Below are 24,893 nucleotides of genomic sequence, written 5' to 3'. Positions count from 1 at the left end.
AAACGCGTCCATATCTTTAATGTGTAAGCTTACCCCATGCTTAAGAGAGCCGGCTGGAAAATGTAGTTCAACCGGAATTAAGAATGCTTTGTCTTGGCTTGTTAGTGGAGCAATTTTGAAAATTGCATGTTCCGTTAGCTACTCTGAGCGTCCTTGGTCCCCAAAACGTGTCAGGATTATCAGTACATCAAGCAAGACTGTATTTTAAGTATGCGAGTTGTCAAAGTACATCCATAGACATTTTGCTTTATAAGGACAAATGATGTCATTTTTAAGCATCATTAGGTCTACCAGCAAGGTATATACCTAAATGTATAGATGTTTGCATCAGGCAAACTGGCATTTTTAAAAGTGATTTCCTCCACATTGTCATCCGCTCTAAAACATTTTGCCTGATACATCTGCCTTGGGTTCCCTGACTATAGACCCACCCCTTAAGAAACATTCATTGACTGAGACTGCTGTTAATGTAGCCACATATTATGCACTCTTGAAGCGTAAGACTCTCTCCTGCGTTCCTTAGCTGGAAATCACTCTGCATTTTATTTCCCCTGTCTTTTCAGGCTCTAGAAAACTGGTATCAAAAGATATTTTCAAGGCCAAGCGAGTGTTACAGATCATAGATAATGTTATGATTACCGTTGAATAAAAATTAAAACAAAGGAAGCAGACTTGACTGGTCAAATACGTGTAATTTGATAGCAAACTGACACATGTAATTAACAGTCCTCCTGCCATTTTACCTTGTGCTTTACACCTAGGGTGTTCAGAAAGAAAGTGACTCCCACCTCGCTAATTACCATTATCACTGGAATGGTAGGGCTTGAGTCATTAGTTCCATGTGCATTTAATTAGAGGAAGGCTGAAATTGGATTTAACTTATTAGTTTTTCATGGATCACTTTCTTGTCATCACTTCAAATTGGATTGCAGCCCCAGGTAACTAATTACGAGAGCCACAGGATCAGGAGTGGAAAAAAAAAAAAAAAAGCATTAATGAGAAATAGCACCGACGGGCCCCCGCTGATAGTCCACTCTTGGTGTTGGAGGAAAGAGTGTAGAGTTACAGATTAGGGTGATCCGGGTGTCCTCCTGCTAGGTATCATGGGAGTGTATTACCCCCTAGCCTGTCTTGTATCATATACAACTGGGCTAAATATGTTGTCACAGCAGGATTGCTCAATCCGCTGTTTAGTACTTAGATCAAGGGTGTAAGATTTGCCGCAGGTATAAGATAGCCGAACCTAGAAAGTTTCTGTGACTTAAAGTTAAAATGTATTTTATTTATAGATATGGTTTACACTAACGTTTATGCATCTATCAGTGTTCAAGCAAATGGGCATTGGTAATCATGCAAGATGCTTCTCCTCAATATAAATATATATGTATATATGTGTGTGTGTGTGTGTGTGTGTATATATGTGTGTGTGTGTGTGTATATATGTGTGTGTGTGTATGTGTATATATATATATATACAACAAGCTGTGTTTCATAATACAGCCACCAATTAGAATGTTCTCACACCTGCTCCACTGTACTGAGTGCTGTAGCGTTTGCATACTTACCAAAATGTGAACTACAGTCTACTTCATTTGTATTTGCTTTGCCAATCAACGAGGAGGTATAATTCATAGGACAATTGAACAGTTCCCCAGTGGTCAAATTATAATCCTAGACCATAGCACCAGGCAATAAGCTTTTAAGAAAACCTCTTTCTCAAGTGTACCTTTTGTTGTAATAATAAAAAAAGGCACATATGTCTTCACTTTTCGGTATAAATCCCCATTTACATTAAATCCATGTTTAAATGTATACTAGCCCTATATTTAAGGTCCATTTAACTAAGGTCTGAGCACCTTATTGTATTCAGTGTTTATCACCTGCTCATTCAGGATGTTCCTAGTTGTGGAGATAGAACAACCTGTAGCCAATCAGATCATCAGAACTCTCACAGCAGCAGGAGATGAATGAACTGGTTATCCTGCCGTTTCCACCCATGCAATATTTGTACTCCCCGGCATGGTGCAACATTAGCCTCACCAAATACACACCCTCTGCTTACCCACTATGCCAGTCCTAGCGCTGGCAGCCAGTACCATTAAATATATCATTCAAAACCCTAACACAATAAGTCACTATTTTGCCCAACTTTACTTGTGTAAGCCCATTTACGTTTTCTCCCACTGGCACGCTACATTTCCTCTAGGATGTGTTGCTTAATAGGTCTCCTGTTACCTCCTCTCATGACGTGCCTAAAGCCTAAGGTTCGATTTAACTGAAAAAATACTTATTCTAAACATTGATAGTTCATCGTCCTAATTATAACAAGGATCCCATGTCTGAAGTAAGTTTTACTTAAAATTTATTGTTTAAGGGATGCTTTTTTGAAACGATTTCCCATGGTAACTTGACCACCAGGGGCAGTATTGTATTGATGTTTGTATTGTCCTGACAGAGCAAGCGTTATGTCATATTCTATGCTATTATTATGTAGCTACATTGTGTATATTTCCCTGTAAGAGAGTAATGGCTTAAACGGTGCAACCAGTGATTTTGATTTCACTTCAACTGCTAATTCAGTACCGTCCTTATATTTGTTATCCAAAACTCTAGAATCCTGTAACTCATAAGATATTTTTATCATCTTTAGTATTTTGTAAGCTCACATCCCCGCATTAATAATGAAATGATTCATATTTTAACAAGTTAAGTCCTGGATCAGCGCAACGTCTCTGGAGAAAATGACGCACAGCGCCCGACGACCCAGCTGCCCCCTTTGTAAGGCTGAAAAAATGCACGTTATGAAATAATTCTGTCTAATTTTCATCCCCCATCCCTCCCTCCTTGCAGAAACACTGCTCCTTGTGCAAGGAAACAAATGAGAACTTTTTTTTTATATATTTTTTTTTTTTGTTAAATGTTAAATTGATTTAGTAGTTCTATACAAAATATTCAACTGCGGCTGAAGACGGGGCACTCCGGGGTCAAGTGATGTAGTGTTTTGCATGCTTCCATATGAGGAGCACTGTGTGTGATAAAAGCAGACTCGTTTAATTTGGTAAGTCTGCAGGAATTTCTAATGAAGTGCAGAGGTTGATTTTCTGTCAGTTTGAGAAGGAAGAGCGTTTTTGAACTACTGTTATCTCTTTTTTTTTCCCAACCCCAACTCTCCCTTTTAAAGCGCCATGGCGCAGGCGTGACTTATGCACAGAAAGTGCTCCAGCCTGTAACTCATTAGAAGCTTTGGAATCGGTCCTGTGCTTGGAACCTTTCCTGAAGCCTATAGTAAGAGCGGTTGGTGCAAACGCAATTGAATCTCGAGTGACATCGAGGGTAGTCCTGGACACGCAGCTTTGTGCCCAGACGGAAATGCCAGCAGAGATTGAAAATGGGTAACAGCAGCATTTGAAGAGGACTTCTATACACGACATAACCCGTAATCTCATATGTTGCTGAACTTTCACAGTGTCCAGTATTGGAAATAAGATACTAAGTAAAATGGCTAGGCACAAAATGAAAACCTAATTCACAGCATGGTGCAATGTCCATGACTCTAATTTATCCTGTAGCATATTCTAACTTTAATTCTTCTTCTAATGAAGCTTAGTGAATGAAAGCAAGCCTCTGATCTGATTGGTTGCTGCTGGTTACAACATTGTAGTTTGCACAGCTATATGTTCTTAAAGAAGCCCCGATGTGTTGCTCGCACAACAAACAGTAGTCGAGTCTTTATTGCTTATTTGCGCAGAAATTCTCCTACTGTCACAGCGCGTACAATATCTAATGAGCAGAAAGTTGTATTATATTCAGTTTTAAAGAACTCCTATTGTTTCATTTTTTTTTTTTTTTGGAAAACCAACTGGTCCGCAGTAGATCATGTCTTTATGTACACACTTTTAATTAGCCCCCGGAACGCAGTGTGGATGTTGTCACATATTTTTAGAGAAGGCGGCTCACCGGGAATTCAATTTGAAAAACGTGTACATAGGTGTAAATTTCAACATCAGACGGTAGATGGGAAAAATAAAACCCTTCTCGGCACTCGCTTATTGAATAAACAAAGCTGTGTGTTTGTTAAAGGGATGTGTGGAAGATATTTTAGCCTGAAATGTTTTGTACAATTAGGGCCGAGGCAAGGTGATGTCATAGCTAGTAACTGTTTTTCTATCAGCCAGCCGTTGTTACATTAGTGATATCATAGCCCAAAAATTATAAACATATCCTGATCTAGTGTGCCTGAGTAACAGAAGATCAGGAACCTTTTATTAAGTTTGTTTTCCTTGTCATGTTTTAAAAAATGATGTGTTTGCCATGTATTAGAAACAGATTGGGATAATTCAGCCGCTGGTGAAGTCAACTCCTAGGCAGTCTGGATTTGTTGGGGCGGAATTTCCTTGAATCGGGGCATTTGTCTTGTTCACTGGTTCCCCAGACCTCGCAATGACTCATGCCCTCTGGGACGGCCGCGATCAACCTGTGTTTCGTGTTAGCAGCAGAATCAATCCCCTTATTAAGTCATTATTGTACGATATCAGCACAGTTTGATAGCCACGGAGTGTGACCGCGTGTACTGTGTTTGGCATAGGAAAAAGCATTTTCTTTCTGTATTTATACTCAAAGGCAGAATGTGTCCATAACTGATTCATCTGGGTGATCTGGATATTGATCCAGGACATTTCATCCTAGTGCATACCCCATGTCTAGATTTTGACCTGTGATTAGTTGCAAACGTCCCATAGTCTCTTAGTAATGTAGCACACGGCTCTCTATGGGCCTGGCAACACGTGGTCCTCTGTGTTGTTGACACAATGAATGCATGCTTTATTGTTGCACTTCCAGATGGGAGCTATTTCTGATCACCAGTTTAAATGGCTGGGGTGGTGGGGTGTGAGCAGGATGTCCAAGAGGAAGATGCAATGTACGTGACTGCGGCTTCTTATTGATGCAAGATTTCACACCCACTCCACCCGCAGCGCATTGAGGGAGGAGATGAACCAAAGAGCCCTGAAAAACTGATTCACAGAGCACCCCCCCAGGACTGTGGTGAGGGTTGCCCTGTTTATGGTGATTTTTCACCCTAGCTGGGAGCTCAGTTTTAAATGCACCAAAATGATAAAAACATCACATTTTCAAAGGACTTGATAACATTTTTTTTTTTTATTTTACATATGCTCCAGAAATGATAATCCTGCAGGTAAAGTGTGCAAATCAAAGTTACTGTTATGTTGCTGAATTGTCCAACAAACTTGTAAAAAATGTATTTCATTTGTTGACGGTGACCTTTAGCTTCTTCCCAAAAACTTTCCCTTTATTTTTTGTTCATGAAATTCTTTGTCATTTGATTTCAGAAACATTATTTAGAATGTGTGGGGTACGTTTTTCCGATTCCCATAATTCAGACAATAGGGATAGCGACCCAAAAAAGACGATTAATATAAGCCTGACATGGAGGAAATGCAGACTTGCCATATAATGTATAATGTGGAACCCCTAATTTTAATCCTGTTGGACATCATGTCTGTCTGTTTTATGGCAAGTATGTATTACCACCATGTGGCGTTTATATTATTCAGCATTTTTGCGTCGCTATACCTATTGTCGGAATTATGGGATTGGGAATAATGACTACCACCGATTTGGAAGGACACTCAAAGATTCAGATTCATGTTTATTAAAATCTTATGTTAAAGATAGTCATGTTTGTTTTTATCTTGTACATTGAAACACCATGTACGTTAGTTGTTAAAATTATTAAAGTTCCCCCTTGATGGACGTTTTTTTGTGGATTGAACCAATATTCATGTGTTCGGTGACATCACTAGCTCAATGAACCGATAAGCTGCATTCTCAGAAAAGCAGCCCCACAACAGTATAGTTCAGTCCGCAAGATATATGCCTTCACTGTGTCGACAACAGGTAAGCTTAAATGGCATAGAGAACATATCACATCTTCTGAGGTAGATGCATCAAACCTTCTAAAAAGAAAGGTGGAGGTATTGTTCACAGCCACCAATCAGATACATTGCCCACAGTCGCCAATCAGATTCCAGCTATCATTTATGTAGTGCATTCTAGAACATCATAGCTAGAATCTGATTGGTTGCTATGGGCAACACATCCACTTTTCGTTTTTGAAGGTTTGACGCATCTTCCTCTACATCTTCTATACTGATTAACATACGTCTATGACAGCTCAAATTTCCTCCTTCCAACCTATGAAAGGGGTGCAGAGAACTCTGAGTTTACAGACAATAAAAAGTTTGAGGAAATTGTAGATTTGATTACAAGCGACTTTATCACACTTGAAAGGGAAAAAAAAATATTCTAAGATTCCTGAAAGCAAAAACAAAATATAATTGAGCTATTATTTTCGCAGACACCGGCTTTATTTCAGACACCCAAATCAAATTGTGTTTTGCTCAAATAACGAATGTTCAGTACCGTCTTGCAACAGATGTTTAAACATAGACTAATTGGGAAATCTACATCTTGGTCTTAGACGGTCTCGCTATAAAATGTATAATTATAAAGGAAAGTACGTAGAAGCTTTGCTATACCAGTAGAGCAGGGGATTAGCTGCGGTGTATTGGTAGAATGAAGTGTATATATAGGATTACTACTGGCAGGTAATGCCCCTGGGGTTGTTAGCAGACGGCTACTGCCACTTGGTCGTGTAGCATTCAAGCGAAACGTTCTACTCAGGCGTCGGATTTCCTTCTGCCCGCTGCTGCGCTGTGTTCGGATGTGACATGTGCCTCTCATGCCGTTGTTGTAGAAGGGTAGTCACATTTAAATTAAGCACAGAGTGTAATCATAGCAACAACCACCATCTAGACTTGTCCAGATCACAAACACATTGGGCTAATAAGTGACGTTAATTTGAAAAATACCATTTAGGACTTAATGTAGATGTTGAATTTTTCTTTTAATGTGTCTGGGATTTTTTATTTTTTTCCCAAAGAATAGTGGTGTATATAAGGGTCTCATACCTGTCCTCAGGCTGCATTAACAGTGAATGTTTTATGGGTCTAGGTACTGGGCTAAGTTTATCAGAGATTGTGTGGATCCAAATTATTGTACCAGTGCTGTAATGAGGCCACAAAGCGTTTATTGTTATTGAGGCTGGAGCACAAGATTTGAGAACCATTGGTCTAAATTTCACCTTTCACTCATTTTTGATTTCAGGAAATATATAAAAGAAAACATACCTGTAATTTCTAAGGGTCTAACCAAGAGTTACTAAGGTCATAACAAGGATACCGGCAGACATTTTCGGATCGCTCAACCAAGGCATGCTTGCCTACTCTACTACTAATGTCTGGGAAACTGCGGAATTTCGGGTGGTTCTCTGGCAGATTAAGATACCCTACCAGATCATGCTTAACTTTCTTCTGTAACGGGTAGGGCCTTGATGACGTGTTTTGTTGCGAGTCGTGTCATTTTGGCCCTGCTGCGTGGTGGCATAGATTGCATTATAGCACAAGGGACATGATACCAAAAATCCTGTTCTCACAATAGAACACCAGGGTTTAGCATATGCGATTGGTGGTTAGAGAAGCGTTTACAAAACAAATAGGACAAGCTGATGTTAGTGCTGGGCAGGAATCTAAATATTGTATACAAGAGACCAGCCCAGGATTAACAGAAAAAATAGCAGTGTTCGTGTATTGGTGAGAGGTGGTGGTGGTGGTGTTGGCCTAAATGAGCCTAAAGGAATTAAGAATACACAATGTTTAGCAAAAAAAATAGGAGTTTTAAAGGACATATAATTTTTGATGATGACTGCTGTTTAAAATATAACCAATGTACAAAAGATGTATACAAAGTTCAAAGTACATTTGTAAAGTTCACAAAGAGCCGTTGAGACTCCATTTCAGCCTATGTTTATGTATTGCATTTACCTAGCTTATATTTCAAATATGTCAAAAACGTCTTGTCACCGTAATTTGTTTTCAATATAGTAAATATTGATTGTCTGGGGTTTTTTTCTTAGCGTTTGCACTGCATGTGAAGGAATAAATGGCATACAGCAGCTGAAAGAAACAGATTGATTTCTCGGTTACTGAAATGCTTGTGTTAAAATAAGCCTGTTGACCTGTTGTGGTTCAATACTTTTAGATGGAATATACATTAATGGTTTAACTAAACCTTTATATATATATATATATTTCTTTTAAATTGCTGTTGAATCGATGGTATTAGTTTACTACATAAGCTGAGCATTAAGATCAACACAACACACCCCGCTCCGGTACACAAAGACTTGTTAGCCGAAAATTGGATACATGGGTACAGATAGATAGAAAAATTGCTTGAAAGCACTTTCCCACCTTGCAGGAGGTGTCTATTATTTAGACTCAAGTCTCGTAAATATACCTTCCATAAAATGAAGTGAGCGGAAGATGAGAGAAATTGTCTTTCACCTGGTTTGTTTTGTTTTTTCCTATCACAAACAAACTCTGTTGTCCGTCTGCCACAAGGCAGGTCATAGACATTGTGAATGGCCTCATACGTGTGTGTGTATTAAAATCTAAGCACGTTTAACGTGCGTCAACAAAGACTAGTAAATAGTACATGGCCCTGTGGCTCAGAAAAATAATATAAGTAAATACACAACTAAACACACTTTCTGACAATCACATTTGGGTCTATTTCAACGATAAATGTAGCGTTCACGATCATTAATGCTGGGTACAATATAATACCAGTTCTATGGTAGCCCTAAGTGCATAGTACACTTTGCTGCAGGGATGGTTTGAGAACACACATTGAGCACTCTGATAAAAGAGAGGGCAAAGTACAAGGTTTAGGGCTGTGTGAATCGGTCAATCACCGCAATGCTGAACTGCTGAAGTCTTTAGATTTGGACATATATGTATAACAGTAACAGTGATGTAATTGCTTGTCGATGGGATCGAGAGGCCTGAATATCCTGTTAAATGGAAGAAATGAGGACTAGAACAAGAGAGTGTATGGAAACCTCTTGCGTGAAAAAAGCGCAATGAACAAACGCCTTGTTCCGCGTCACCACAACAATTTAGTAAGGTGCACCAGGGAATTGTGAATAGCTCCGTCCTTACTTCACTCAGTGGTTAAGGTCACTGTATAACAACAATGACAGTGAGACTCTATTTGAATCCCTGTGTTGGATCCTTAGTGACCTTGGACAAGTCGCTTCGTGCCAGGCAGCAGAACTCGATCTGAAGATTGCAAGGAAAAGAGAATCGCTTCTGTACAACTTTGTGTGACACTTATATACCATAGAGAAGTAACAAGTAAAATTCAATAGATAATGATCAGGTTGATTTGTTTGCTGTTTTCACCAGTAAAGTCACTGTGTCATATGAAAAACATCCTCTTTAAAGATTATATTGCCCTATATATTAATGCCGTACAACATCATGTTATTTGTAGAAAAAAATCCCCAAATCAATCCACCTAAAAAGACTCTAGGTACAAATGAACAGTTTTTGTTGCACTTGGTACCTATACATTTGAAATTTGAAGATATCCTGTTTTGACTGTCTGCTAAACCACAAAATGTCTCGCACAATAAATTGGGCAATCTGGATGGGCCGTGTGGTTCTTATCTGCCATCAAATTCTTTCTTCCTATATAAAATGTGTATCCAGAAAGTACTAAAACAAGAGGTGGCAATAGGTCTTTAGCAAATATTTTTTTTCCTGTTTGCTTTATTACAGTAGTCTATGAAAATAATGATCAAAGCAGAGGTGCCAGCGATAACATCTTGTTTGCTTGATTGCGCATAGTGGAGACATTGTTCTTTGATTGCTGTGATTATTTAATTTTCAGAAGAATTAGCAAACAAACTTTCATGATTAGGAGAGAGCCACTTGTCCGCGTTTTAATGTTCTAGAATATGGAATCCCGTCGCAGTCTTACGCGAAAGAGGATAGATAGGGACACTTGTCCTGGACTAGTGCACACTTCTCTGACTTGCTTTAAACCTTTGATACATATTTCATAATTTATTCTTTTTTTTCTTCTTTGAAAACATTGGGATTCCCTGATTTATTTGTTCTCATTTACCTATAGTAAAGGGCTGTAAAGTCTGTGGTTTAGGCTGTATGCACTAGTGTTATTTAATTCTGTCTCATTCCATTGTTTAAAGGTGAACAGAGGAGAGATGGAACTCGAATAGAGATCATAGGTCTGAAAACAAACCTTTTTGGTTTTTAGAAGCAGTGAACAATTTTCTTAAAAAATTGGAACATTGTTCATTGTTGAATTTTTCTCTAAGACTGCGTTGATTTTTTTGTTTTGTATTTGTTTTTTTACTATATGAATAACCTCCAATCAGTGCTGTTGTTTTAACAGCGATTGATGAGCAGATAAAACAAACAGTTATTTTCATGCACATTTGCTCTGAACGATGAACCTTTCTAAAACTGCAGTGTTTGAGTGAATAAGGTGTCTGTGGAAGAAACATTTCATCACAAACCTGTATTTAATGAGAATATTTGCTCATTCATATTTAAGCGATGCTTCTTTCAGGATATATTGCCTGTTTATGTCACACATGTGTTTAACTGTTTTTTATGACAGTTTGCTTACTGTTTGTTGCAATCCTATGTTGTACATTTTGCCTCTGTCAAATCAATATGTCCGATTACACTTACATTTGCAAATGCCAACTTTGTTTTCTGTACAGAGTAACTTAAAAACCCATAATTTTACTTTAAAAAAAAAAAAATGTAAGGAAATTAAAAAGAAAGTTAACTATTTTGGCTCTGGCACATTTTTAAATTAGCATTTGTGTGTGAAAGAGTATCAGCATCAGTTCATACGCAAGTTTGACCTGATGCTCAGGTACTGTGTTATTAAGAAGATTTCTTTATATGTCAAATCTTCAAGTTACTCTTGTCAGTCTAAAATGTGCCCTTTTTTTGCCCGTCAACTATTTGTAATCATTGTAAGATTTTAAATTATTACTTTATAAAGCATGTGTATGAGCGTGTCCATTAGATGTAAAGTTTCCTAAAGTAAAGAGTTTTTAGATAGATACTGAATACGTACATGTTTGTATAAGACCTGGGTGTAAATTTATCAAGTTGTAGGTTTGCTAAAGTGGAGATGTTGCCTATAGCAACCAATCAGATTGTAGCTGTCATATTGTAGAATGTACTAAATAAATGATAACTAGGGGCCTGATTCATTAAGGATCTTAACTTAAGAAACTTCTTATTTCAGTCTCCTGGACAAAACCATGTTACAATGTTTTGCACATAAGTTAAATACTGACTGTTTTTTCATGTAGCACACAAATATCAACTTTAAATTTCAGAGTACAAATAAGCTATCAAGTATTTGTGTGCTACATGAAAAAACAGGCAGTATTTAACTTATGTGCAAAACAGAATACTAATTTGCCTCCCTTGTATTGTAACATGGTTTTGTCCAGGAGACTGAAATAAGAAGTTTCTTAAATTAAGATCCTTAATGAATCAGGCCCTAGAATCTGATTGGTTGCTATAGGAAACATCTCCACTTTTTCCAACCCACAGCTTGATAAATGTGCACCCTAATGTATATTCTGGTTTGTTTTACTGCAGAAAAGCAGCTTTTTGCCCTCGCCAGATGCGTATGCCTATTGTAGGTAAGAAAAAGGACCACCTGCGTCATATGACTTATTGTAAACGTGTTCCATGATGGAATGCATGGCTCACGGAATGTAAAACACGTTTGCAGTATGTGAGGATCACCTCATCCAAGCAACGTTTCCATTTCACTACACTTGGTCTTTGGTGCCAACACAGGTTTTGTTTTCCGTCCCTTCATGGGACCAAACACTCTACAACACCAACGCCGTCTTAATTTGGTCATTTTCTACCACCCCGCGCCCAGCTGGCACCACAAGCTTATCAACCGGGAGAGGACGTTTTGTCCAAATACAATATTTAGCTTGAGCTTACAAAAACAGTATGTTTCACTAAGGATGGCTCTCCATGGAATCGGTGGCGTTTTCTGGGTCCCCAGGCTCCAGATCGTGTGTAAGTCACATAAATGTGAGCCGGTTCATATGTGTATATATATTTTTTTTTATGTCCTGGGGAAAGAAAAACCTGCAGAGAGAGAGCAAGCTGTACATACATATATCATGGAAATCCTCCGGGACTATTGAAACAAGAACAGTGGCCCTTTGCCGTTAAGTAGGTGTTTTATTGAACTAATGCCAATTTGCTTTCCAAGGATAGTCCGTAAAACCCTGGATGATTCCCAACTATAATACAGGTTCGCTCTCTCTCCCTGCCTGGCTTCGCCCTCTCACATCCAGATTGCCTACAATGCGTTCCAGGCTCCTTCGGAGAAGAAGACACCTTGGCTCGGTTTATGCAGTGTAAAAGAGAGCAATATAAAAGATTGATGGGCTTTATAGCCGGCGTATTTCACAAAGCATTAGCTTGTTTCTCTCCAAGGTTTTTTTTTTTTTCTTGCCGTTTAATTGATACAGTGCAATCATTGGTTATTATGGGCTGTATGTTTTCAGTATAAGAGATAGCAGGTTTTTTTTTTTTTTGCTGTAGGTAGTTTTGCGGAGTATGTCTTTGTGTTTATCCATTTTAACTCCTCTTACAAAGTCTTATTAGATGTAATGATATTGCAGTAAAACCTGTAGTTAAATATAGATAAATTGAAAGGGAATTTAGGGGTTATTGGTACTAAAATGTAAGGTATTTAAAGGGGAAGTGCTTTCGGATATTTCACCATTTAGAGTTCTTCGTCTGAGACTCCGACATTACCCTTATATAGGCACTGGTTTTCACTGCGTTTTGGAGTATTTCAGAAGGCGGGGAACTAGGGAGAACTCTCTGTATCAGAGGAGGTATGTAGTGAAGGGAACATCTGATTGGGCAGATTGCCATCCAATCAGGTGATGCCTTTTTTACAACCTGCTTAAGTTTTTCCCCATAGCTGAAATTCTTCTAATACCCTACTTTACCAAGGGTCGGACTCACAAGCGACTGCCACGCACGGTAGTGTGTGCTATGTGCGGGGTGTGGGCAAAAGGTGGACATGTCCTTAGACAATTTCCTGAGCAAATTGTGGCATCACAAAACAGGACGTGGGATGGCGGTGATGCAATCGCATCACCGTGGCCCCTTCCGCACTTGCCATCTGACCTCTCTTAAGGGCATCTTTTGATCATAGCCTTCCCCACAGGGGTAACTAAAAGCTGGCTACACCCCCATCAGTGGCGGAACTACCATTGGTGCTGCAGGTGCGGTGCATCGGGGCCCATGGAGATAATGGGGCCCCTGCTGCACAGCAGGTGCAGGGCCCACGGTTTCTTCCTCCCCTCCTCCACGCTTCTCTGGACTAGGGCCCATAGCTTGCTAGCTCCACCTCTGGCCCTCATTGTACTATCACATTGCCAAGTGAATTGTCGGTCACATTGTTCAGACTCCATTGTATTTTTTCCTTATAATGCTGCCCCCTCTCTTCTCGTCCACATGATCTTTAATCCCATTATGATATTGCATCCTCTCCAGCTTGTTTAGTCTGCACGCTGGGCTCCTGCCCCTGCTGCCCGCCCCTAAGGGCACCTATCTGTATCTAGATAGGCTTTGCTTCTTTTGTTTGTTGTATAATTCATTATAAAATGCTTTAAAAATAGTTGTGTGCTTTAATAACTGTGTCATCTTTGTACTTGTCTCCTCCCTTCACACAGCTACTCTTTAATGACACAAAATTAATAAATGAGACTGATTTAAGCAGGCTTTAGCACAGTTAACAAGGATGACTGCTGACCCTGTAGCTTTAGGGGAGAGACCTAAAAATATGACAGAATTATCAGACATTGACACTGTCAATTAGAGAAACCACGGTGTGGTTATAAAGACGTTCGGCTTTTTAGGATATCTCACCTCTGAGTGGTACCTTTTTTCTTAAAATTACAATATTTTGGTTTAGTTAATTAGTATAGAAAGAGAGATTCTTTTTACTGTAGCTTTGGGAAGAGGAATCAATATTTAAAGAGTTATTTTTGATCAATTAGACTAATTGCAGTGGAGTGGCTCTCCTGCAGATGGGAAAGTCTTTAGTGAAGCATTTAATACACCTGAAACTGGCCTGGCCAACCTGTGGCTCTCCAGGTGTTGTGAAACTTAAAGCCCCAGCATCCTTTGCCAATGCATAACCAGCCGATTGCTGTCAGGGCATGCTGGGACTTGTAGTTTGACTACACCTAGAGAGCCACAAGTTGGCAAGGCTTGGATTAGAGGTCTCATTTTATTCTGTGGCATCCCTGATACAGAGCATCATCTAACACAAGAGGTCTACCCACAGATGTAGTATAATTTAGTTATAGGACACTACCTGTCATCCTATCACCTATCACTTATTGCCAGAAGATCTGTAATGTAACCACGTCTGTTTTGAGGACTACAAACCAGCATCTTGTTGAAAAGATAACTCGTGCAAAACCATTAATGTATCCTGTCGTAGCGCTGAACAGCATCACTATAAAATCACATTAAGAGAGTTTACCCTTGAGGGTTCTTTACGGTGTCAATGCTGGAGGTAAAACCGTTTATATTAATCAGCCGAAAACTAATGTATGATTTGCCCCCATGTGGATTAGGCTTTGAAGAAAACCCATTCTTATAAATAAAAACAAAACTCCCTTCACATCAATAGGCCAAAACAATGAATTAAAAAATATTAAGAAAGTGTGCACTGTATTAAACATTAAGAACGCACTTGGCAGCGGATGACAAAATTATTACAACTCTTCCCCTTTGTTCTCTTTATTTTGTGAGCTTCAGAGACTTGTATGATTGCTCCGCAGTGCATTGGCACATTAAATGGGTTCAGCAGCACATGCTAATTTGTTTAGTACGACTCTGATTAATTATTTCAATCATGGGCCTCCATGTTCCCGAATTGTAATTATCTGGCTCCCAACTCCGTAGCACAAAAAAACCCACCTCTTGTATGAGGTTAAACAACCATAAACAGCTGATTTGATTTAATTTGATGAGGATTCTTTGTACGCTGGCGTTTCCTATATTATTTTTTTTGTTTTAATTTTTGCCACACATAAACCATTGCTAAAGAGGTGACTGGGGCACAGGACTAGAGGTTTGGGCTTCTACAAGATAAACATTTTCAAAGCAGCGCTTCCGAGAGACTGAAATTAGCAGGTGCATTGGTCCTTTATCAGCCAGCAAGCACTAATTTAAGTCAGGGGTTCGGCCTGTGCACTGTTTTTAAGCATTAATATGTTAATAAGCCATAGCAGATGTTTTGCATGGGGGGATGGGTTACACACGCGTCAGTGACATCTTGCACTGAAGGGGGCATGCAGAAATCTTCAGAAGTCATCTCTTATGTGACGAACTGGAAAAAAAAAGAGGGTACACTCAAAAATGTTACATCTGCTTTCCAAAAATGCATTGCATCTATTGAAAGCCAGGACTAGAATAGATGTGACGTAAGGCTTATCATGTGTTCTTGGATTAGATTGTAAGCTTTTGTACCCAGGCAGGTGTTATATTTCTTATTGACATTTATTTTACATTTTGGGTAATTATAGAGCACTTTGTATTGAATCTCCCGTGCTTAAAGTTCTACAGATGTTAAAATACCCATTATTTGTAGAATTCGTATTGTCAGAGATATGGTTAAGTGGTCTTTATTAAAAGTTTTATTATAGACAGCATTTAAGTAATTTGGTGCAATCTGACTAATTTATGTCTATTTCTATATTTACCACTGACTGTCTTAACCTGGGCTCAGTTAATTAATTAATGTAAAATAAGCCTTTTACATCAGTTAATTAATTGAACACAGGTTAATTGAGTCAGAAAAGTCAGTGCTACATACAAGAGCAGATAAATATCTCGCACATGAAGTGGATCCGTTCGACATCTTTGCTGTAGGTAACGCCGTCTTCGGCTTTGCCTCTTATAAACGCTTCGTTAGCTCTCATCTCATCTCTGCATGCAGTAGAGTGCAAGCTCTTGAGAAAAGTGCTCAATATCAGTACGTGCAGGTTGAAGGAACAAGTGCTTTTTAACTCCTAAAGCTCCTCACACAATCAGATATCAGCAGCGATATCACTGTATGTGTGGCTCTTATTCCTCATGTCCGCCATGTATCTGAATGAAATCAATCAAATCATTATCAGACAGGTTGGACAATGGAGTCAGAAAGTGACCACAATCTGCCAGTGTGAGCAGTCATGTCCTGTCCGCACCCCTAATATAGCTGAAGGATATCCAATGTGGCCCATGCGCTTAATGGTTGGATCTTGGCCAGTTTAACCTCTGTGTGTGTATGGCGGAATTGGACAATTCTGGCGAACGTGTATTTTTCGTAGAATAAGTGAAATTCTTGTAGAAGTGAAATTCTTGTAGAATGAGTCTGAATCTATGTCATTGATAACACCTGTGCTCCTGGTAAGAGATCAAGAAAACATGTACCTATTATTATTATTAATCTTTATTTTTTTATAACACCGACACATTCCACAATGCTTTATGGTGACCATTTAATTAATAATGTCAGACATACAAACACAAGGGTTAGTTTCATCAGAAGCCAATTAACATACCAGTATGTTTTTGGACAGTGGGTGGAAACCGGAGTAAGCCCATGCAAACACGTGTAGAACATGCCAACACCGCATAGATTCCTGGTCAGATTACAACATATGGTCCCAGTGATGTGAGGCAGCAATACTAACCACCGTGCCGCCGTGCCTCTTTCAGAAGTTCTAAAGTATTTGACACAGGACGTGTTGGGCCAGAACTTGTAAAGCAAAATATTTTAGTTTATAAGTATTTTTATTTAGTTATACCAGTTAGGAAATGAGCTACCTCACAACATCGTGTTACATATATATACTTTACTAGAGGATGGTACAATTTTTAGTTTTGAAAAAAACAAAAAGAATCACATTGGCCTACCCTATACGTATTAGAAATCCATTTTTTAGGATTGGGTCAAAAGAATTAAGCTTTCCACGTGTGATGATTGCACCTGAACTGACTGTTTGTGCTGATGACCAAAAATATGGGCAGCACAGTGGCTTACTGGTTAGCACTTCTGCCTCACAGCACTGGGGTCATGAGTTCAATTCCCGACCATGGCCTTATCTGTGTGGAGTTTGTATGTTCTTCCCGTGTTTGCGTGGGTTTCCTCCAGGTGCTCCGGTTTCCTCCCACACTCCAAAAACATACTAGTAGGTTAATTGGCTGCTATCAAATTGACCTTAGTCTCTCTCTATGTCTGTGTGTGTTAGGATATTTAGATTGTAAGCTCCAATGGGGCAGGGACTGATGTGAGTGAGTTCTCTGTACAGCGCTGCGGAATTAGTGGCGCTTTATAAATAACTGATGATGATGATGATGATGATGTACCTGCTGGTGCCGAAACAATATGCAACATTGTGGGCAGCACAGTGGCCTAGTGGTTAGCACTTCTGCCTCACAGCGCTGGGGTCATGAGTTCAATTCCCAACCATGGCCTTATCTGTGTGGAGTTTGTATGTTCTCCCCGTGTTTGCGTGGGTTTTCTCCGTGTGCTCCGGTTTCCTCCCACACTCCAAAAACATACTGTTAGGTTAATTGGCTGCTATCAAAATTGACCCTAGTCTCTCTGTCTGTGTGTATGGTAGGGAATTTAGACTGTAAGCCCCAATGGGGCAGGGACTGATGTGAGTGAGCTCTCTGTACAGCGCTGCGGAATCAGTGGCGTTATATAAATAAATGATGATGATTTGTATTCTTGTTCTCAGATAAGTCTGTACTAAAAGAACATTGAGCTTCATTAGGAATGTTTTGAAGGGAATTAATAGCACATTACATAAAAGCTGAGTTTGCACATTTTGTATTTCAACTTTTACCCTTAAATTTATAATCAGCTGGTCAAAAGATAAGCATATATTAAGGCTGCCTCTGACCTATTTACATGTGAGATTGAGACTTCAGCCTACATTTATCAAGTAAACTTGGAAAGATGATAGTCTGAGCTCTCACTTACCCCTTCCTTCCTTCTATGTTCACTACAATAGCAGTTTTCAGAAAGTCAGGGCTACTGTTATCCGTAATACTAGCCAAACACGCTATAATATTGCAGCCGTTATCTGTCAATAGGCAGCAGCATATATGACCCGGAAAAAATACAGAGAAGGCTGATTAATCTCCCGATAGCAATAAATTGGATCATTATCACCATTGTTTCTCTGTGATATCTGTTGTTTTAGTCAAAACCCCTCCTGTCACAAACCCAAGCTATCTTTAACTTTGAAAATCGATGGGTTTCATCCACCCTTAACCTAGGAAGCTGTTCTTTCCCCATCATATATAAATTACATGTGAATTAGGTCAGATACCCGTTGGTGTAGTGATGTGTGTTTTAAAACGCAAGATTAAACGCCTGTGAAACTGCATTTTTAACGCAAACGCATTTTCCATGTGGTTCTTAACAAGTGTCGTACTGAGCTTGTCTTATTTAAGGGTAAGCAAGAATTTTATCAATTTCATTATCATTTGGCCACTAGAGGCAGTATTCCATTAAAGATGAAGCAGGCAGATACTGTTTTTTTTGTTTTGTTTTTTCTTTCAGTGTTATATATTTCTAAATGTGTATGTGAAAATGATCTTTGCATATAATGACATTTTTTAAAGTGTGTTTTATAATCCTTTGTATTCTAGAAAACTGTGTTTGTGTTTTAGAAATTGTGTTGTATAAAAAGTATCCGTTTGTAACAAATAGTATCCCCTTTTTGTCCATTTGATACATTCACTGATATGTGTTGTGTGTTGTACGTCCTGCTCATTCTATACATTTATGAAAAGCTGCAGTTTGTATCTGACAAATGAAGAATCACACATAAAATTCTAGGTTTAAATTACGTTTCTGGTCTAATATTCCTTTATTCAATGGGACATTTGTACGATGTGAAGCATATAGGATAATCTTATTGTCCCTTAAAACTGAGAACATACAGGGATTGTAAATCTGAGTGCATCTCTATGCAAACATCAAGGGCTAGATTTACTAAGCTGCGGGTTTGAAAAAGTGGGGATGTTGCCTATAGCAACCAATCAGATTCTAGCTGTCATTTCGTAGAAAGTACTAAATAAATGAAAGCTAGAATCTGATATTGGTTGCTATAGGCAACATCCCCACTTTTTCAAACCCGCAGCTTAGTAAATCTAGCCCCAAGTGTTAAACGTGTTGGCCAGCATTCTGGAGCTTCTGAATAAATGTTCCCTTGTTTGACCATTTATAGCTGATTGCATACATGGTGATATCTGTGCCCTCTTTGGTTTCTTTAGAAGGTTCCATGTGCGTAGGCGCAAAACCTACTAAGTTTGTTTACAAAACAATAGTGATTTATGTATGTAAAAATGCCCATACCTTGACTAAACCTGAGATATTTGAAATGCTTTTTGTATTTGCTGTGCAGTTGTGCAAGCTTGTGTTTTCTGTTTTCAGCCATTTTCCTGATAAAGGTGATTGACCGTGGTGCCCTTCAATAAAATTAATGACAGGAACCCTGCTGTGCATAAGAAAACAATGTTCCTCAGGATCACAACTTTATCTCAAATATATTCAGTTCTAAAATCTCCTGAAATTTTTACATAATGTTATTAGTTGCTTTTTTATGTAAGCCAACTTTTGCTTAAGATTTAGTGGACCTTTACAGGTCCATCATTTCACAGCGCAAGTAATCACTACACTAATGCATTGCATCATTTAGAATTGCAAAAGGACAATAAATTTGATGTGAGCACCAGACTCATTGTCAAAGGTAGCCGGATAAATATATCCTAAACTCTGTGTAGGAAATCTGCCGTTGACCCTTTCTGGTGTCAAGCGGCGGGTTCTGTCTGTCGGTACAAGACAGAAGAGTCCTTCTGCAATTAAATATTCATAGTGATGTGCCTGGGGGGGAAGGGGGCATAATTTTCAACCTGGAAGAAAAGAAAATCCGATTAAATTAATCAGACACTGAACCACTTTAGACATCACTGCAATCCGTGTCGCTTCCATCCTACATCAGATATCCCACTTTGTCAGTGGTCTTGTTTTTTGTTTTATTAATTCATTGTTTTTTTTTCATTGCGTGGTTGAATAGCCTTCAACGGAGTCTTCTTAACTTGTCCATTCCAAGATTAGATTGCAGCCCTCTCGTCTATCTGCAAGCAGGTATGCATTTGGTGGACAGGCTGAGCAGAAAGGATGAGTGCCATTGGGTTCCAGCATGGAAGAGGTTAATCTTGCACTAGTGTTAGACAAAAAAAATAAAATGAAAAAAAAAAAATCCAACGTTATTGCATGAGTTGGTATTACGCCATTCCAGGAGGTTATATCACAAAAACAGTCGTTAAAGTAAACAGACAGCAGCATCACAGCAGATGGACAAAACAATATGTAGTTTTGTTTACAATATAAAAAAAAAAAACCATGACAGGAGAGGCATATGGGAGAACGGGTTTGAGTGGTTACAGGTTAACAGTTGACTGCAGAAACATGTTTAAAGCTGTTTTTGTTTGTCTGTGTTCGTCAGGCAACTGTAACAAACAAACAACTTTCTAGGTGTGCCCCAGAGAGTGGCAGAATCACTTAACTTCCTGCCACCCTGAGACTGTCTTCAGTTCTGGGCACAAAGAGGGGGGGGGGGGGTAATTTACAACTTGATGGGATTTTTCTAAGCCTGCCCCTCTATTTTGTCCCCCACTGTCTGACAAAGATGCTCCTCTCTCTGACTTTTAACCCTCTAACCCCTGGCTGTCCCTTTTTAATTTTAAGCTTCTTGTTGGTGATAAATTTATGTTTTTTTTGTATTTTGTTTACTAGATTTGTTTTATGTTGCTGCTATGTATCCACTCTTTTTTTAAAGCTTGGTAATCACAGCTTTTGTTTTTGTGTTTATCTTTTTGTTTATTGTTTTGTGTTTTTGCTTTATTTTCAAAAGAGCGCCTTTTGTAAATAATGTCATTCACGATAAATATCTCCTGCCGGTTTCTTTATACCTAAAGGTTAAACTTCTGTGTTCTCTTGTAGACCACCCTCAATAATAATCATTTAAAAAAAAAAAAAAAAAAAGACCCTCCTTAGCTTCTCATGTTTGATTAAGGATAAGTGTGTGCCCGTTCCTTGGCCTTTTCAGAAAGCTGCCACAAGCCTGGTCAGGTCAAAGGTTTAACAGCAATTAAGCATAGTTGCTTTAGAGACAAATGCATTATTTCACCTGCCGCCAGTAGGAAAAAGCAGCCTCATTGTGTTGGGTGTTTGAACTGATTATGTTTAGAGGCTGGTTGTGATTGGTGGAGAAAGGCGTGGCTGGCAGGATGGTTATGCATGTTGTCAGTTCTAGAGCACCCGAGCGCGTGCAATCTGTCTACAACCTGAGGAAACTAAAGACTGTTACAACAAGGCTTATTAGTGTTCCCCGGGCCCCAGCTCCTTCTGCTTGTGGTGGCAGCTAAATGGAGTTTGTCAGGTTTGTCAATATATGATTGATTTTTGTCATTTTTGCTCTCTTACTTGTGTGAAACTTGCCAGGTTAATTTTGTTTTGTTTGTTGCAGAGTGTAAAGGCTTCTTTTCAGCTGAATGTCTAGAAAGCTTTGTTTACTAAGTTGCCTGGGATCCCAGGGAGAATCCCAGGCTCCGTCCTTAGTCGATTTTCCTCCTTTTGTTAAGAATCCTTTTTGCTGTCTGTTTTTGTTTTGTTTTTGTTCATCCTCGCAGCCCTGTCATTGGACCCCTTCTGTCTCCCTTTTGGTTAAATACAAAAAAACAAAAACTCTGATATCTGAGAATGCCTGCTAATAAGTGTCTTTTAATTTTTGTTACGAAATTTACAACCCAGTGTGTGAAATTTGCTAACACTTTTTCTTTTTTTTTAAAATCCACGTGTATGAGTGCTCTCGTTTGTCCGTCCTGTTGTAAGCACGAGGGATGAATTGCAGAGTCCTTTTCCTTTCTCCTCTACTCATCCGGACTTTATATTTTTGACATGCTTTTGTCGATCACGCTTGTTGTTAGAGAGAGCGGCTCATTCCCACTCTTGTCTTGAGCTGTCCTGCTCGATTGTCAAATCCTTCTAGTACAATTTTTGTGTGTGTGTCTTGTGACGTAGAGGAAGTGGCTGATTCCCTTTTTTTTTTTCCTGAATTGCGTTGGTCAAATCTTTAGTAACCAGATCTAAATGGAGGTAATTCTCGGTGTCATGCCGGCATCGTTCCACTACTTCTAACAGGATTTTCTTTTGACGAAGGGGAGGGAACTCCTCGGAATAGGGAGGTAAGTTACCAGCAGAGAGAGAGAGAGGACTTTAATGCTTCTTTTTTTTTTTCTCAATGCTCTTAACCCTGTAACCCCTTGTGTTGCCACGTTTAGCTCTTGTGTAGGCGTCGCAGGTGGCTGAATCTGACAGCTTGCTGTTTGGAAGAGTGTTGGTCCCTGGCATGTGCCAAAGCCTGTTGGCTTTTGAAGGGTTAACCGCTCCACTTCCAAAGTAACAATGAAGTCATTCAAAAATTTGGCTGGAGTGTTTTCGTTCCCCTTCTTTCTTTATGTTAGGCCATGTGTAGCCAGACATCTGAAAGGGTGCGCTGGGAGTTTATATAATGCCATATGTTTAATGTGCAATTGTACTTTCTTTAGTTGAATTTTTTTGTGTTGATTCCTCCCCCCATCTTTCCTCTGCGATCACTTGTTATAGAAGAGTGTGGATCGTAGACTTGATAAAAGGGGGCTTTCCTTACAGTTGGCATTATCGCTGTTAACCCCTTCCTTCCAAGCCACTGCAGGATATTTTTTGTTGGATGATCTGGGAGATTAGAAAGGTTGTTACAGTAGATGCTTCCTGATGTTACTGATGCAGGAGCCTTGTGCTGAAGTGCATACAGCAAGACAATTATTTCTGAAAAGAGTTTTGTTTTTTGTTTTTTTAAATGTAGCCAATTGTTTTATGGTTTCTTGTGAAACAGTTGTTTAGTATTAGTAATTAGTATATTTATTTATTTATTTTTATTTATTTATTTTAAATTCCTAAGAGAGCTTTGTCAGCCTAGTCTTTTGCTTTGCAGCATCTCAGCGCTAAGAGACGTGAGCAGTGTCAGTCTCGGCAGCAATGGAACCTAAACCGAGAGCCTCGTTGCTCTGACACTTTGTAATCAAGCTTGATTTATTGTTCATTAGTGAAGCATTAGGCCTCTCAGGCAAGCCAGTTATTTGTGTAGCGGCCTGTCAAACTGCGGAATGCCAGCACCTGTCATTTAGCAATCATGAAGAAAGCTGAAGGAAATTAGATCTCGCAGCGCACCCACACACAGCGGAATCGCAGGTAGGCCCCTGGATGCCAAATGTTTATAGTTTTTCAAAACAAGTATCCAGAGGAGGGTGCATGTCTACTTGTTGGACAATCGCGCCTATTGTAGCAACCCAGAATTGAAGTGTCTTTTTTTTTTTTTTTTATAACATTTTTTTACTTTCCAAAGTGTCAAGATGTGAGGACCGGCGTTCGCCCTCCAGATGATCTAATCTACAAAGGCTTTTGCTGTGAACTTGCAGAGATCACAGCAAAGTGGATCAGTTTAATATACAGAGGCATTGTGGAGTTCAAGAACTGCCACTTGTCAGAGGTTTGCATTACTGCACAGCATGCAAATCATGTCCCCTTCTCCGCTTATAAATCACAGTATTTAGGAAAAGCAAAGATCAGTAAGCAAAGGCCAGGCTTTCATTTTTTATTTTTTTTTCAAGTTTTATACCGTTCCCAACTTTTACCACTTTTTTTAACACCACCGGCTGTTTTTCATTAGAATTAAAATGTTTGTATAGTCATTCCAATTTGTTGTCACACAAAATGTTTTGCAATGAAGGGCAGGTATCAAAAATAAATATGTGGAAGTTCTCACTACACAAATTTGCAAAGTATAAATAATATTTGTGTTATTGCACGATATAGTTGTTTTGTTTTTTAAGATTCCTGTTGTAATGAGAATTTTCCATTTTTTTAAATAGATTGTTATTAATTATATAATGTTTTATAAAGTGGCAACCTCGCTTCTAGTATTGTACAAAGCAGTCCATGCAAGCTGTTAGAACAGCGGCAGCATTTAAACAAATAGCGATACAATAGGAATGAGAACCCTGCTCAGAAGAGCTTGCAGTCTAAAATTGTACGCAGATTCTCTAACCATTGCCTTTTAAGAAACCTTGCGTTCAGTGTGGTGTTCGTGAAGTGTCCTGATGGCAATGATCGCTTTAAATCCTTTCTTTATGTGTTGTAATTAAGAGGCTAGATTAAAAAAAATATATAGCGGTTTTCTGATGAAAGGCGCATCTAATTCTACTGAGTCCTGTCTGGCCCCAGATTGGCTTCATGAAGTTCCAGCTGGGCCGTAAGGGGTGTCCCCAGCCAGGCAACAAAAAAACAAAACAAGTGTGAAAAGAAAACATCATTCGATGAACTTGTGTCTGCAGTCATGGAAACCAGGATCCATTACTGTTTTTCCAGAGTATGGAATGAACACCCTCGGCATTGGGCTACATTATTTTCTTGTGAATCTGATGCATAGGAATTTTAAACATTTTAAAGGAATAGTTTATTTTTTCAGAGGATGATTTGTATGGAGTGAATTTTACATTTTGTTTATGTTCATGGGTACATATGTGTATATGTTAAAAAAAAAAATATATATAATATAATATTATACTGCATGTAACAGAAATATTGGCAGCCCGGCCATGTTGTGACTGGAAGCTGCCATGTTGTGGCTGGCACATGGAGAACCTAAGGCTTAAGCAGCAATTGAATATGAGCTAGCCATATGGTCAGCTTGCCTAAAAGCCCTATCTCATTTCAGTGCAGAAGTGCAGATTTTAATCAGAGCCTATGTTTTTTGT

At 39.0% G+C, this 24,893-nt stretch overlaps 1 protein-coding gene across 13 annotated transcripts in view; it reads left to right on the top strand.

Annotated features, from left to right (window-relative positions):
• FOXP1 (forkhead box P1) overlaps positions 1 to 24,893 on the top strand; it is a 508,980-nt gene that overhangs the window by 389,533 nt on the left and 94,554 nt on the right. Inside the window, exon 1 of one of the 13 annotated variants that reach the window (XM_075183452.1) lies at positions 21,353 to 21,478. The exons of 11 other annotated variants lie outside the window; for them this stretch is intronic. The gene's annotated coding sequence lies outside the window, so the exon portion shown is untranslated. Of the gene's footprint in view, positions 1 to 21,352; positions 21,479 to 22,141; positions 22,284 to 24,893 lie in introns of those variants that run through there. One more of the 13 variants, XM_075183453.1, reaches the window with a different exon arrangement.

This window comes from Mixophyes fleayi, chromosome 8 (genome assembly GCF_038048845.1).
Source record: "Mixophyes fleayi isolate aMixFle1 chromosome 8, aMixFle1.hap1, whole genome shotgun sequence".
Classification (NCBI taxonomy): Eukaryota; Metazoa; Chordata; class Amphibia; order Anura; family Limnodynastidae; genus Mixophyes; species Mixophyes fleayi.
This window is presented reverse-complemented; position numbering and strand designations above follow the sequence as displayed.